This window comes from Diachasmimorpha longicaudata, chromosome 3, assembly GCF_034640455.1.
Source record: "Diachasmimorpha longicaudata isolate KC_UGA_2023 chromosome 3, iyDiaLong2, whole genome shotgun sequence".
Classification (NCBI taxonomy): Eukaryota; Metazoa; Arthropoda; class Insecta; order Hymenoptera; family Braconidae; genus Diachasmimorpha; species Diachasmimorpha longicaudata.
In genome coordinates, this window is record NC_087227.1 from 3,711,130 (window position 1) to 3,727,606 (window position 16,477).

General features: G+C 34.8%; 1 protein-coding gene and 1 non-coding gene across 3 annotated transcripts in view; both read left to right on the forward strand.

The window, feature by feature from the left end:
• The window catches only part of LOC135160686 (slit homolog 2 protein-like), a 238,667-nt gene that overhangs the window by 80,358 nt on the left and 141,832 nt on the right, over positions 1-16,477 (forward strand). The window lies entirely within an intron of this gene.
• Trnak-cuu (transfer RNA lysine (anticodon CUU)) lies at positions 4,955-5,027 on the forward strand. Its single transcript has one exon. It is a non-coding gene; the product is annotated as a tRNA-Lys (tRNA).

Consider the following 16,477-nt stretch of genomic DNA (forward strand, 5'->3'; position numbering starts at 1 on the left):
GACCTTGATGCACAATATACTAGTTTTCATATAACATTTTCAAGATGTTTCAATTGTTCGATTTTTCGCCAATAAAAATTTGTACGCGTGATCAGTTACAAAAAATGAACTTATTAAATAGTCTAAATTTTGTTTGGCCGTTTCAATGTGATATTCCTCACTTATTTCAGTTTCCTTGAAGAAATGTGCTTTGTGGACTTATTCTGGTCTACTAATTCCCAACAGACATAACACTTTTATGACCGATATCATAATGTATTATTTTAGTAGTGAATACTGTTAACTGACGCCTATCGTCCAGTTTTGCGGCCGATAGGTGGCGATTTTGCAGAAATGGGCTTCATAAAGAGAAACAGCTGACTTCAAGTGGCGTTTTAACGCTTCTGGGATTGTTAACTGCAGGTAACACCTCTAGGGTCATAAAAGATCTGACCCCAACTCAGCTGTTTTACATTGCTTTAGGTCCTCATTCCTCCGTTCCATTCCGTAACGATGTTTCTTGGTAGAGTTGAGACTGCTGGAATATTCACTGGTGGAAGTTTCAATTTAAGCCGTATTAAAGTATATCAGAATGTTTATATACTAGACTGTGATAAATTAAGAAACTGTGAAATCTTATGGAAATACGAAAGGAAAAAATACTTCAATCAAGTATTTACTATTCTTGATTTGGGTATAATGTATATACTTCAATTGAGGATAAGCTATACTTGGAAAAAGTTTAAAATATATATTGAATAAGGATGATGCTTATTTTAATATGTTTATTTTAAGTATTGTAAAAATAGAATGAATCTTTGGGCAATATCTTTTTGCGTTCTGATCTCCACTTTACTTCTTCCGGACTTTGGCATTGGGCCGTTCTTTAACTAGAGAAAGTGACAATCACCATGGAAACATATTGTTTATGGCTAGGGCCATAGGGATTTCAGGCCGCGTGACATGTCAGCCGTCGTCTTCAGCTCGAACTAAAATCCCGGTGACATTGATCGTGAAATCTAACATTTTAAATTTTCAAATCACATCGCTGACATCTACATGGGGAGAAATTTCCATGAAAAATTCTTACGGTAATCGGCTTAAAAAGTACCGGACTGCGCAGTAAGGTTGGAGCATAGCAACCTAACCCGTTATATTAATGTTCAGCCCAGTAAAATTTCCTGGCTCTCACTTCTGTAAATTTTACTCCTCTGCAACACAAAAAAATATGCTCAAGAAAATGTAAATAAATAAATAAATATTGCATAGATAATGAGAAATATTCATTTAATTAGTCTTTTTTCCAACTAAAAGATTGACGATGAAGTTTGGAAACGAATAAATGGGCTTTTTGGGCGGGGGTGGCAATGTAATAATAAATTAGAAGGACAATCTTTTTATTTGTTTAATTAAAAAAATAGCGGACCATATCTATTTTCAATGATAAATTTACGGTTTAATACTACGGTTTTATTTTTCACTAAGGACGCAGGTATATCGCATGCATTAATTACTGACCAGGAATATTCGTCTTCATTCACGATTTCATATATCCCTCTATGCTCCAGCCCACGTATTGAAACTTTTCCACACCAATAATAGACTGAATTTCACTTGAAATTATAAAGTAAGTAACTTCGTAAAATATGAGATTATTCTCGTCTGGAATCATCAAAATATAATTTACAGAAATCTTATGATTTTCATTTCAGGATGTTTTTTTTTATGCGAGAATGCTTACTACAGATTAGTTATGATTAATAACAACGTAACCTATCTGGCTGGTTCTTGATACGCACTATCACTTCCCTTATTTGCGGTAGAATCTTTCATCAGACAATACACATCGGTAACTTACGCACAATAGCCACCTGACCGTGCGCTGCATACTGTGACCCCAAACATGCAACCAATCACATGCGTCCGGTTCCCGAAAACCCCCGAAGGCGAGCGGTATTCAACGAAGTGGAACATCAGTCACTGAAAAGTATTGAGCCCTCCAGTAAAATTTACTCGAAATGCAGTACAAAATAAATGACTGCTACGGAAAAAACATAATCTAAACATTATTTAATACACTGCATCCATGAATATTTCAGTTTTTGAGCAGTCAATACTGAATCATGAGATGTTCTTCGGCGACAATTGATGGGCAGAGTAGTAAAATTTATTGTTCTGCTTGGCAAATATTCCGTGGAACTCTAGTGATTTTTTTACATTTCTCATAACTTTTCATCAATAAAGTGCAATATTCCACGTTTACTGGTGAGAGGCCAGTCATTTTTCGTGGATATTTCCCTCCGTGTAATTTCTCATTCGAGAGATCGATTTGGTACGGATTCATTCGAAAGCGTACCACCAATGAAATGGTTCAAATAAAAGAAAAATTACAAATTACGCGTAAAGTAACGGTTACATCACTTCTGTCGAGTAGCGTCGCTGCTTGTTTTTCCTTTCAATTCAACTTTTTACACCAATCCCATGAATGGTTTACCACTTCGCTACTGATATATATATAAAAAATTGGTTCCATTGTTCCATTTTATGTTCCTATTTGGAACATTAAATTTATGTTCCTATTTAAACATTTGGAACATTTAAACATTTGGTCTTTACTGGATGAGAAACACTGCCGCCGCTTTGTTTTTTAGGACTCCATAATAAAGAAAGGTTTGATATTTTGCGTCGAAAAGTCTCCGATGGTGAGTCCTCGACAATTTAAATTACTCGACGACACTGCAGTTTGCATACCTCAACCAATCAGCTTACGATATAATCTACTATTCCCCTTCCCCTCCTGCCATATTTTATAGGGAGGGAGGAAAATGAAATTGATTCGAAAAAATGGGGCCAGGTGCACGATAAAGCCTCGTTGATTCCCGTATAAATAAGAATAGGGGAGTCGAAATCACTATTCATGGTATCATTATCCGGAATAATTGATGGAGAGCGGACGTACACGTATAAACACGGGGTTTATACGATTGAATGGTATTGATGGATGTGAAAAATGGTGTTGAACGACAATGGGTGACTAAAAATGGGGAAATAATCCAGATCACTTTTCACCGATCAGTCATAAATCCATTGGAAATACACCAGCACTATCCCTACGGTCATCTACTCCTCAACGGAAATTAAAAAAAGAAAATAGAAAAAAAAGTATTTTTTTACTTATTTGAGTCTTCAGTAACGTCTATGAAAATGGGTATAAAATTTTGATGTAAAAATTTTTGACCCATTTTACTGGGTATCTTAATGGAAATATTTTGTTTTTGAATTATTTAGATGTAGAAAAATTGACAAAAATTAAAAAGAAAGTCTTTTTTGTAGACTAATAGACCAAAATTTCTTTATCAACACTCGTTATCAGTAGTTAACCCCTTTCCCAAACGCTCCTGGCAGCTGAGTCATCTATCATGTTGGTGTAGAAATTAATTCATTAATTGTAAGGTACTCCAACATGGATATTATGCTAGAATTGATAGCGAGCAGGTCAACGGAATTAGTAAAAGCTCTGGCTTAAATAAACCATGTTAATTAGAGGGTGGATGGGGGGGATATGCGGAACCCGAGGAAAAAACGAATCTAGGACGAAATTCAAACTTTTTTTTTTGCCTGATATGAGGTAAAAAATGATCATTTGAAGCAGAGCCAGTGATATCAATTAACTCTGTTGGTTTCGGTGGCTTTGCTATCTTGTGATTTAAAATAAATGATAATCATTGGTTGAGTACCTTTCGTGTTAACAATTTCATGATCTGTAAAAAAGATAATTATCATATTGACATTATTTGCTGTGGCAGATTTGCAAATTTGCAGATTGTGTTAAGATTTAAGAACATTGAAAAAAAATGGGGGAAAAATTAGAATATTTATATTATTTATATGTATATCAAAGTTTCTAACTGCTTGAATGTGCAATGGAAAGTGTAAAGATCGGGAATAAGAGTAAGATAACCTAAGTTAGCGAAAATGTGTCGGAAGTAATAGTGACATAATTTACCGGCAATAATTGGATGGTCCGCTAAGAAGCTAATGAGGAATGAAAGTGGACGCAAGACGGGCAAAATTAAAGATTATATGAGATATCATAATTATTATTGTCCTGCTCTCAATGGAAGTGAGATTTGAATTACATTTTCAATCGTAAGTCTCCGCGGGTGGAACTTTATAGAAAAAATGATGCAGGCACAGAAAGAGAGATACAAACTGATGGCACGGAAAATTTTAGTAACTTAATTGTGAATTTTTTGCCGAATTTCTGCATTGATATAACGATTCAGTTATTTCGAATGGAATTCGTCAACTATTAACGAATCGTACAATTGAATATGAATAAATGAATGTTTGTTTATAGTTAGTGAATGGCGAATGTCAAAGCAAACAAGGTTTATCAAATATACATTCGTTGACTGTTAATGAATGAATATTTGGTGGAACCAAATGAACCCTAACCTACAACCAAAATTCATTCCTTTGTAGATTAAGGTTCTCAACGTGAATTTCTTCACCTCACTGTCACTGTCAAACTATATAGCATCAATTTAATTCTCCATTTTAGAATTTGCGCCAAGAACGTCGGTCCTCCTTCAATAATTTTTTTATCATACAGAACTATGTTTTGGCGCTCTTTTTATTTCAATTTATTTATTTATGTTTTACAAAATTTCACCGTTACACAAACCTTTTTCTGAATGCTTCTTTTTATATATATTTATTTTCACATGTATACCCTCTCGGGTTTTTACATTTTGTTCCCTTCCCCTGCGGTGCCATGGGACCGACTTTTTTCCCCAACTGTACTGCATTTGCACAGGAGTAGAGGGAAACCATGGAAATCCTCTACCGTACAGTCGGCCGATAGTGAAGGGTCCCAGTGTACCCTTCTAGTCAGTGTGACGGAAGGCAAGAAAAGTGAATGGAAGAAATGGCTAGGAGCCGGATAGCTCAGTTGGGAGCACACCCGACATAAGCCTGGCTAGCTCAGTCGGTAGAGCATGAGACTCTTAATCTCAGGGTCGTGGGTTCGAGCCCCACGTTGGGCGATTCTTTTTTTGCAGAAAAATATTTTACCGATGAATCAACAGTTAAATTAATCCTTAAACATCTTCCGAACAAAATCTCGAGTGGAATAGACAGAATCCCTCCGATAATTATTAAACATTTACCCCAAATAATGATAACACACCTCACTATAATAATGAACAACGCCTTGAATAATTATTATTACCCCAAAATCTGGAAAACTGCCATTGTTGTCCCTATTCACAAAAAAGGGAAAAGTCACACCGACCCCGCTAGTTACCGACCGATTAGTATGACTCCCGCACTTAGTAAGATACTTGAAGCAGTCATCAACAACTCGATCATGTCTCACGTAAATAAAAATAACCTGATCCCAAACAATCAATATGGTTTCAGGAATCAACATTCAACACTACATGCAGTTAATAAATTACAGACTTAAACAATCATTTATTTGAGAATAAAATGGTCGGTGCTGTCCTCCTGGATCTCGAAAATGCTTTTGATAGTGTATGGGTGAACGGCCTTATTTTTATACTTATCAAGAAAAAATTCCCTTTACATCTCATTCGAACAGTCTGGGATATGATCCATGGTAAAGAATTTAGAGTGATAAATCATAATAACTCGTTGAGCTCAATTTTCAAAATAACAGAGGGCTTACAGCAAGGAACAATCAACTCTCCCTGTTTATTTTCCATCTTTACGGCTAACATGATCGATTCCTTTGATCTGAATTCTGGCAACGAGACTTATTCGACTGCATATGCGGATGACAGGATTGTCTACGCCGCTGGTCGTGACGCAAATGTTATCTCACGTAAATTAAATAATTTAATTGATAAAGTATGTAAATTATACTCTACATGGAACCTTAAGGTTAACCCCTCCAAAAGTGAGACAATCCTGTTTCGAAATCGGCAGAAAAATATGTCTAAAAAACAAATTTCAAGCATTAAACAATATGAGATAAAAATCGAAGATCAGTCCACGGGCGTAGAGTCTATTGTTCCTTACAATAATATAGTTAAATACCTTGGAATCCATTTGGATTACTTAATCCGTGGTTCCAAGCATTTTGACCTCCAAATAGAAAAAAGCTCGGAGTAGATTCAAGTCTCTAGGATTTCTATTTCACAATAAATTTGTTAATACAAAGGCCAGAGTAATATGCTATTTGTTACTCATCAGACCCCTTTTGACATACGGTTCTGAGATTCTTTGGAATATGGGCGCTCATCAGATCGAACGATTACGAGTTTTTGAAAGGAAAAGTCTAAGAACTTCTCTTTCTTTATATCGCTCCGAACATTCTAATTACTATCATAATGTCAGTAATAAAATTCTCTACAGCAGAGCTGAAATTCCAAGAATCGATAATTTTATTCTCAGATTAAGTCGAAATTATTATAATAAACTTAAAAACATCGAGAAGGAAACTATTAATGCACTTGCGGAGTTCCCAGCAGACGAGGCTGTGGGAAGAGCTCGCTGTGGGTGTATAAAACCTCAATACTTCACGTATTATGGTAGAATTGGTTTGTTTCAGGACGAACTGAACAGACCAATCTTATTCCACGTTAGCAGACATAAAAATAACAAAAAAATCCCCATAGACGATTTTGAAAATAAAGAATTTGTATATTCAAGAGACATCCCAAAAGTGGATTTTGAAGATTTCTCTAGGGTAAATAAGCAATTTTGGTGGCTGAATCCGGGTGACAGGCACATGAGGGAATTGAAAATTCGCGAAGAACTCTTCAAACAATTGAATAAAAATAAAAATAAAGATAGACGTCGAAATCGATTTCACCGTCCGATTATCGTCCTCCTTAAAATACTTTCTTTTTGAGTTAGAGTCGGATTAACCAATATATGAGCTCAATAATTCATTTTATTGTTGGAGAATTTATTTCAAATAATATCACCATTGACATGGATAATATTAGTAGAAAAACTTTGATATTGTATTTATACAATAGAAATATTTCATACCTCGCATCAATGACTCATGATCATTGATTCATACATATTTGAGTGAACCACAAGAATTGTATTCACAATTAGTGATTTTTTTTATTTTATTTTATTGATAAAAAAATCACGTTCGTTTAATTCTAATCAAATTGCAAATACTGTTGTGCTTTTTTTTTATATACACCTAAGCAATCTTTATATATATACTTTTTTTTTAAGCACTTTCTTATAAAACATCTTACGTGATGCATCATATATTGTATAAACCTCACCATAGGATATACCCTGTTTTTGATTTTTCTTAATTATTGTTCGCATAAATATGACAAATGTACCATAGAAAAGAGCATAGACGGTTTGTATAGTGTCACTAAGGGCAATATCTTAATTCATTGTCTCTTGCTCGAGATAATTATTAAAAATCATTTAGAGGTAGTGAGGCAAAGCTCGGCCTCATTCGGTTAGAGATGTACGTTCAGAGTGAAAATTTATTCTTGCCCTATGCCCTACCGGGTATCTTAATAGAGGAATACATAAAATCTCACTGTCGAGTTACAATGTTATATACAATTTGCTTAGACAGCGATTCCCTCCATACACCGAACAATAAATATTGCTTTCATTCGTTCTCGGTGCGAGCTCCAGAGCGAATGGTACGCCAGTTACTAATGAATGAAATTTTTCACATTACGATGCTGGTAATTATAAGTTTGATGAACATTCCTTCAATTCATGAGAAGAACTCCCAGCTCAATGTGACAGATGAATGCTTTACATCGAAATTATTAAACTACTCCACTCCGCCACCACAGTGCCTCCCTCAGGCAAAGAGTTCCGAATAACATCCTTTCATTATCCGCAACTTTGGCATTTACAATGTTACTATTTTTGCTGTTGCTTCCGAAGCCTTGTATTTGACTGATTTTTAGATTCTCGAATTTCACAATATGAATTATCTAGAATGTTATGAAACGCGAAAAAACGATATTTTTTTATATCATGTCTGTATGGATGTTCTCGGAAAATCGCAATTTTCAAAATTAATTTTCAGAAAATTGTAAGAAAATATAAGTTCAAGACATTGGTTCTAGAAATATTATACCTTTTGCATGAATGTCGCTTTGAAATTCTCATGAACATCTCCACAGATTTTCATTTTTTCCTTTTCCAAATACCCGGGTGAGTGGGTATCATACAAGGCAATCAAAATATGTACGCTCGATGGTACAAAAATGGCAAAATATTGCCATTTTTCAGTTTTTTTAAATTTTCAGCATTCTGTACTCAATAATTTGTTATTATAGCTTTCATGACATGAAAACATCAGGCGTTAAATGGGCGTAATCCGTTGGGTGCTAGTTACAAAATTTATTTTTTTGTTCAAGTTCGTGTTACTAATTGGTTAATTACATCTTCCTAAATCCCCTAGCGAACTGTCAGTACCACGCCTCTTCATTTTTTAAATCGAATTGGTGCGGATCCATTTGGAAGAATACTAACAGTCGAGTTGGTAGAAATGAAGGAAAAAAATAACGCGTAAAGTATATAACGCACCACTTCTCTCGAAGGTGGGTGTTTTTATTTTTTTAGTGAAGCCTTATAAACGTTCGATTTTCGGATTTTCTAATTTTTCCGGTGAACATTACAATCTTTTGTATCATTTATCTGTCTCAACCGATAATTCCCCGTGTGGAAATGAATAAATAGATTTATGAAAATGGGGTATATCTTTACGGTTTTGACCTCGTTATGTCTTCTTCCTTCATTCTAAAGATTTTGTGTTATAATATCTTATATTAACTTATAAAATGTTTTATCATGAGGGATTAAACTCGGGGACAGTAAAAAAGTGATAAAGGGCACCCGGTGGATTTTAATAGCTCGTTCATCAGACCAACTATGGTGCCTACTAACCAGTCGAGGTCTCACTATGGATACGAGATATTCATTTTCTACTTGCGAGTTCAACTGCCGTTTGGTTAATTCCATTCATTGTTGGGGAATTTTTTAATCATCAACTAAATCTTATTTTACAGAGCTTGAGGGGTTAATGATTTTTGTCTTACTGTGTAGTACTTCTAGGATAAAGCGACGTTGTGATTTAAAGGGGAGTGCATTTCACGTAATTACGGTATGATTTTAATCAGTCGAAGGAATGAGTTGGTTTCAACGAGCTTTTTATCTCAAATATGGCATGAAGCATACGAATGAAACTGACATGATGACTGGCACTCATTCCGATTGAGTGATTCCATTTATATCAAATGATGGAACGCAAATTTTTAGCTGTGTGAGATGACTTCAGTGCACCTTCAGAGACTCCACATCATGATATAGGAATTTCAATGACTGGCTGAGTGTCAGAAGCAGATACAGCACGTTAATATAGTTTGGGGAGAGTGCGACTCGAAGTTTAAAATAATCATCAAACACGTCAAGAGCTTTTGTTAGAAAGTAGTCAATATATTGTTACTGTGAAATTCGAAGTTTCATACTAGCTTTGGCTATCAATATTGTCTCAATATTGGCATTCCATATCTGAAGAGGATTTTCGTTATAAAAGTGTCATGACTTATCATTACTGCATTTATATGCGGATCTTCAATCGATGTTTCTTCCAGAACAACGAAATTTGTTTCTAATATGTAGAAATTCTCTGTTATATTTTGTACTCAAATCAAGTGCATAGGTTATGCCTAAAATGACTATAATAACTTACTTATTTTAAATATCAGGTATTTTATACTCCATTCAAGTATATTCGATTATCGATGACAATATTCATTTTCTTACGAGGCTATTGTCTTTTGTGTGTAGATTAAATCGTTCAGCAACGTCGATCTTCAATATGTAGTCTCAATGCGTTAAAAAGGACCACGGAATTTTATTTTCCTATGACCAGAGGAATCCTAACCACTCACAATTCTCTCCATCCCTCCCTCTCCCCCTGTTTTCCATGTCGCTATTCCATAATAATATCGTTACTTTTAAGTTTGTTTGATGGACCAGTGAATTTGGTGAAATAGTTCGTATTAGTTAACAATAGAATAGTTTGAAATTGACGAGGTAGAGTTATTTTGAAGATGGTTAAATGTAAAGTGAGTGAACAAACAAAAAAGACTACAAGTCTACTGAATTATTGAATGGTAAACCCTTTTACTGAGATTTTATTCGAAATTTGTCTGTCATCTATAAGAGGTTGAGTGCACATAGTCCTTGATCGATAGATAGTAGATAATAAAATAATGTAGAAATCAATTGGTTATCGATTTCACTATTGAAAATCCACTATACTTCAAATACATATGAAATATACTTAAAATAAGGCTATTCATCTATTTGAAATTAATTTTATTCATTTGAAGTATATTCTATACTAAGTCAATTTTTCAACGCATGAATAAATCAAGTCCATAATCAAATTCGATCCAGTTAGGAAGGATATTTCATACCGCACCTGGATCAATTAAATAATTATATTTTCAGTGATCCTTGATAAATAGTGGCTTATACACATACGTACACGTATCCACATCCACCCATTGCCTGAAAATAGAATAATTTCACCGTCCAAAATAAACATTAACCAATTAAATAATTCAGACCCAAAAAAGTGGGAATTCGTATTTCCACAAGCCCAGGAATTTGCCTTCTTTCAGAATAAAAGACAACATAACATGAAATTCTCAAATATACTCTACTAATTTCAAAACCACTCGACCTTTTTAAAAAATCTTCTGAAGACATATTTGACCAGCAAATAAATTGGGGAAAATTTTACCCCCGTGCTGGTAACAAGGGTAAGAGAGTAAGAGAGAAAGGAAAGGGCACCGCCCTTTCGCCTCAGCAACTGTCTCTGCCAGCTGTCGTCGGGATACTTTACGGCGCACTTCCCCCCCCCCCCTCCCCCTTCCACCCCCTCTCGCCAAACACCCTACTTCGCTCGAGCACTCCCTTAAAAATCCCACACGTCATGCCGTATATCCGACGAATTGTATCTCCATCCATTTATCCCGCTAAAAAAAAACAAAACGCGAAGAAAAAGCAAAGCGAAAATATTATCGAACGGAAGTGGCGTTTAAGGTAGTGAAGCAAGTGGCGAATTCTCAAGTTAAGTCGTAGTATGTACACTCATTTACAACTACATAAAGGATGCAATAGTACAAAGTGAGACCGGAAGACAACTGCATGCGGGCAGATGCAGACAAAATAAATTGCAATGGGGGGCTTTTTATCTTTTCATGTGTGGGGGGCACGTTTTTTTTCTGGGCTGTAAATTTTTTAGATTAGAATCCTTATTGGAGGAGACATGTGAAGAAGGTGTTGGAACGTGAAAAAAAACACTTTCCGGTGTAAATATTTTTTTATATTTTTTCGTTTTTATTTGTTTCTATGAAGATATTTTTAAAGGACCCTAAGCATGTTTTTTAAGGATTTTTCCAAATATGAGAGCTAATTGCGACGGGTATTTTTAAACTGTTACATGCAACTTGAAATTTGTGAGAAATAATAGGTCCTACACGAAGAGAAAAACGTGTCGCAGATTACTGTGCTGGGCACTAGAATCGCCAGAATACTGGAATGTCTTTGATTCACACATAAAAATTCCTATCAATACCGTAAATTTTGTTATTAATGATTTGTGGCTTTCCAAAATTTGCTACACATCACTATAAAATTTGAAGGTCTATTTCTCTTTATATGAGGATAAATGAAAAATTGATAGAAATGTTTTGAATATTCCTATCTAGGTCATTTGATTTCATTTTGCTTTCCTTCATTTTTTACTGTACGACACAACTATTTTTCGGTAAGTCACGGTAATTGATGGACGATGAGCGTCGAATGTAGTCGATTATTGCTGACATTGGACTCCGTCATGGGAAATGTTGCATCAAACTTTGAATTTGTACGAGGCCGATATAGAAGTGGTCATAAACCAATGAAGAAATTTTACTAGGCGGCAGAATAATTTTTGTCAGACCTGCAGTGTGCCCCGAGATTGTAAACCAGCACAGTAATTTTTATCGGAATCGTACTAAAAAAATTGTCAGATTTTTCTCTCTATGTAGTTTGCTAGAAAGCTTGTTTCCGAGGGACAGCCACGCCAGTAGGAATTAACAAATGGACCAAGCCTGGACCGGGCTTGGCAGTTTAAGGTCAACGAAGCTTCGCCCTGTTGTCAATGCCGAGCAATTTCAACCGGGGCAACATCTTGTAAATAATCAATGAATTGATGAACGAGTATTCTGGACGAGGCGTTATAAAAAATGTTTTAGAATAGAATCGATGGAGTAGTCTCCGATACGAGGGAATTTGCATCGAAGTTATCAGGATAAAAGAGTTTATGACTAGAGTTGCGAAGTATACACCGTCCTGGACATGCATATTGCTGTCACTATTGACACCGACTATTTTCATCTTCTCCTCGGAATATTTTCATTTCCGAATTGTTTATTTTAAAAGTAGATTGTAATTAAAAACGTAATGAACTCATCTCACTCAGTTTGTTCATTACTGCATTCATATTTTCCATCATATTCTCCCTTGAAATATCCATATTAATAAACCTCGACAATCCATAAAAAGCTCCCCCCCTCCCACCCCCTCTCCACACTCTGAAAATACAATATTCAAAAGTGTAAATAAACTTGGCAACATTATCGACACCCAGAGAGTCCTGTACCTAGTTTACCATCCCTTCTCACCCACCCCTTTCACACGCATCCCAACGGAATATTCATTGGCATCGTGCTGCATACGTAAATTTCAACTCCAAAAAGTGGTTCATCATAAATTCATTACATTTTTTTACTATTGAAAAATTTACATTTTCTCTTTGGTTCTGTACTCCTTTGAAATTTATTGAAAATTCGAGAGGAAAAAAATACCATTGCACTTTTTTTGTCATGTGCAGATTTTTCACGCGACATTTATAGAGTCGACGAATTTTTCAAAATCTGCACTGAGAAAAAGTAATTTTTACAATAATACATAATACATAATTTGATAATACATAATACAGATTTTTTGTATCGAGATCACATATAGCATAATAGCGAAGTGTTCACTATAGCTCATGTGCGGAACGGATGTTAAATTACCTGAAAATGCCGCTTTAAAGAAATATTGTCTAAAAACATATTTTATTCTTTCAAAAATACAAATTCTTGAGTGAACTAATTTTTCTTCTCAGTTCGTTCATTAGAAACTAAATAGTCGTAGGTGAACTACTTTGAGTGGATAATTTAGAAGATCCGATTCAATTTGTCCGAATTGTATAAATGAAAGGGAAAAATCTTTTCCGACATTTAACTAGTTCATTCCATTGCATTCCTATGTATTGACAATTACGTGAATTAAATTTCATTCACTCATCACATTAAATCCACCGAAGAAATTCACTTGAAAAGTTATTTACATTGCAAAAAAAAACCCACGTATTTCTCAAATTAATAAATATGGACATATTGGAATGTGGTGATATGATTTTAATTCTAAATAAGAGGAAGAGACAATAAAATTCAATTTTCAATATTTTTAAATTCCCCGAAGGATTACAAACAAATATTGTGTTCAAATAATGAAAGCATATCTATATATTCGATGTGTCTTTTGATAATCAGAATAAATAACACGGAACATATCACATCACAAAAATATCACATCATCATTCTGTTATTATAAAAATCATAATAATTAGTTGAATTTCATCAAACAATTATTGAAATCTCAAAATCTACTTGTTAAAATGTAATAATTTATTATTCTGCAACACGTGCTTGGACGTCTCTTTACATACAACTTATACATAACAAAGTCTAACCATTGGTCTTGTCATAACTTATACATAACTTGTATATAATATACACTTCGATCACAGAATTCATTTTTCGATTACCACAGCTGACTTTTCAATGGCCCTTTGAGCTTCTCTACTGCGTCGCTCATTGAAAGATCGCCCACTCGTTGGGTTTTCCACCAATCTCGGTTCGTATTTACTCCTACTACGTGCATAGCTAAAAACATTAGTTCCATCATGTGAAATGTATTGCATCAGGCATTATGTATCAGTTGTGTGCAGCAGTCAATAAGAAATTGTCAACTAAAAAAAGGATATGTGAACAACGACATGTGTGAGGATGAATTTTCAATCGTCGATTCGCAGTCTGCAAACTCACAACTTCTGTATTGTCGGAGAAATACGCTAAAGGCGTAGAAATGTTCCGTTGGAAAAATCAGGAAAGCTGTACACCAAAAGTTTGAGGACTTTTCCAAACATTTATTGATAAAAAGAGTCTATGTTAACCGTGAATTCACGACCAGGGAAAATGTTAAACTGGTGGCTCAATACTTGTAGAGGCAGTTATCCGACGACTGCTCTTAAAAATATTACTCCGCTCGTACTAATATTGCTCCTTTTTCATATATAAAACGTGATGGCCTAGTTTTAATACCCAGTCGATGTATTTTATCAGTTAAGTAATGAATTTCTACGAATAATTTACTCGGTATTGAGTGTCTCACTAATTACTGTCATACGTAATAGAGTGTGAGATCAAATTGATTCCATCAAGAAGAGAAAGTTCTACTCTCACCCCCTGATAAAATATTGACGAAGACGAGGTGAATAGATTGACAAGACTTTTCATTTCACCAAACATGCATTGAATATCCTTCTACCACGAAAATGACGAAAATTGAATATTTTTTTTCAAGAGATATGTTAATATTCATCTCAAAAGGGTGGAGTGACACGAGTATGCAAGTGACATCTCCCAGAATAACTCGTGTACATGGGGTAAACCCCGGATTTTGCATATTTGCATTACAGAATTTACCAGACTACCCCTGAAGAATTCGCCAACGTATAATGGCACTCATCTTTGAGCCGTTGAGGTTTTTCCTTTTTCGTTTTTAACGAGAATAAAGTGCCACTAACTACGGCAATATAAAGGCACTTTATTTAATTTTCAGCTACCACACTCATCTTATCCCCTTTTCACACGTGTAATGCGATTGGTCGGGTGTTACATTACACCCGGGAATATCATTATGCTCCCCCGAGGGGTTAAAGTTGTGGGGTAGCTATATTTGAGTGATGTGCAATAGTAATTGCATCATCCGCCATTTTTCTTCTATTTTCTTATGATCTCCGACGAATGTGACGAACAATATGAGAAATTTTATGGGGGAATTGGACTCAGATAATTTTCCCTTGGAAAGACCTACATGAAAAATGTTCTCATCCAATTTCTAATGAATACACAAAAAAAAATATTTTCGAAGTTAGAAATGGATTTGGATTTTTCAAATTGACCAACTCATATACATTATTATTATTATTATTATTATTATTATTATTATTATTATTATTATTATTATTATTATTATTATTATTATTATTATTATTATTATTATTATTATTATTATTATTATTTCTCTATTAGCTAAAGTGTCAAAGTCGGTATGTAAGCTCTACTCACACTGTCCATCTACTACTAAATTCCTAACTTATATTTCTTTAAATATTGAGAAATTATTTCTTTATGCTTGAAGTTTGTTTCATTTGAATTTGTTTTCCATTATAAGAGGAACAGTGCAAGCAGATCTCCTCAGTTTAATGCACAATTTGTTTCTTTGGTTTTGGAAATTCGGCCAGTAGCACAGGATATGGTCAAAATCTTGCAATTGCCCTCCGGATCAGCAGCCCATTTATAATTCCAACCCAGCAGTATAGTGATGCTGCTAGATGGTCATGATTTGCTCTAATACGATTGACACTGATAATAGATTCTCTGGATAATTTGCATTGCTTGTTGCAGGGGTGTGACGTTTGTCCAAAGTATAATTGAAAGTATTCGGCGTCTTTTTTCTTATGATTCGTCAGTTGTGCTAGAATTATGTTTGCTGGACTAGAGGATTCCTCTGTTTGAAAATGATTTCGGTAATCTGTGTAGGGAATGGGGAATTCGTCCGATACATCGTTTACCGGGTTTGCCGCTAACCTGTCAAGAGCTTCATTTTCCTTAATCCCAACATTATCACTTAGTATTTTTCTACTTGACATCCCTGCGGCTGTAGGAAAACAAACAACTAATCCATGACTGCTCTAAAATAATAACCGGATAGTTTATTATTTTCATGATATTAACAAACTATGAAATGAAAGATAGGACAAAACGAATGGCAGGATTCAATTGTATAGAAAACTGACTGTGGAATACCATATGACCACCTTCCTAATTAGTTTTCCAAGGAGTTAAACTGAATCCTATTCTCGTCACAAGAGAGGAAAAATGATTCATAAGATTTATAATTCATACCATCATTTTCCTTCGTAATCTCTCGTAGTGACTATTTCCCAAATAAGATGTCTCCGTCATGGAATATAAGAGGTGTTACTCCAGTAGTGGAAATGTGTTCACAAAATAAAGTTAAAACCGCAGTGGATTAACTTTTCTTTTAAGTCTCGTGATTATGGCCGAAGGAA